Source organism: Apaloderma vittatum, unplaced genomic scaffold, assembly GCF_000703405.1.
Source record: "Apaloderma vittatum isolate BGI_N311 unplaced genomic scaffold, ASM70340v1 scaffold20946, whole genome shotgun sequence".
Classification (NCBI taxonomy): Eukaryota; Metazoa; Chordata; class Aves; order Trogoniformes; family Trogonidae; genus Apaloderma; species Apaloderma vittatum.
In genome coordinates, this window is record NW_009723634.1 from 17,196 (window position 1) to 17,660 (window position 465).

Genomic DNA, 465 nt, shown 5'->3' on the forward strand with positions numbered 1-465 from the left:
CGGCAGGGTCAATGGTTGGACTCGATGATCCCAAGGGTCTTTTCCAGCCTGAATTGTTCTATGATTCTATGATATTAATTAATTAGCAATACTTTGCATTTGCATCGTCCTTCGCAGCCTCGAGAAGCGCCTCCTAAGCACAAAGGGAAGTGCGGGGCGCTCGCAGGGAGGCTGCGACCAGGCCGGTGACAATTTTCGGCTGTTCCTGGCCCAAGGAACAAGGCGTGAGGTTGGCGTACGATGGAGAAGCAGGTGGTGGCACCCGAAACCCACCTCCAGGTGGGAGAAGACGGAGAAAAACCCATCCCTGGTGCCTTCGCAGACTGTTAGGGGTTGGAAGGGACGTCGAAGGATCATCTAGTCCCATCCTTCGATGTGTTTCCACATTTCCGAGCTGCCCGGCCTGACGAAGGCCGCCCCAATGAAGCCCTTCCTTGCACCCCGAGTCGTGATCCCCACCAGCTG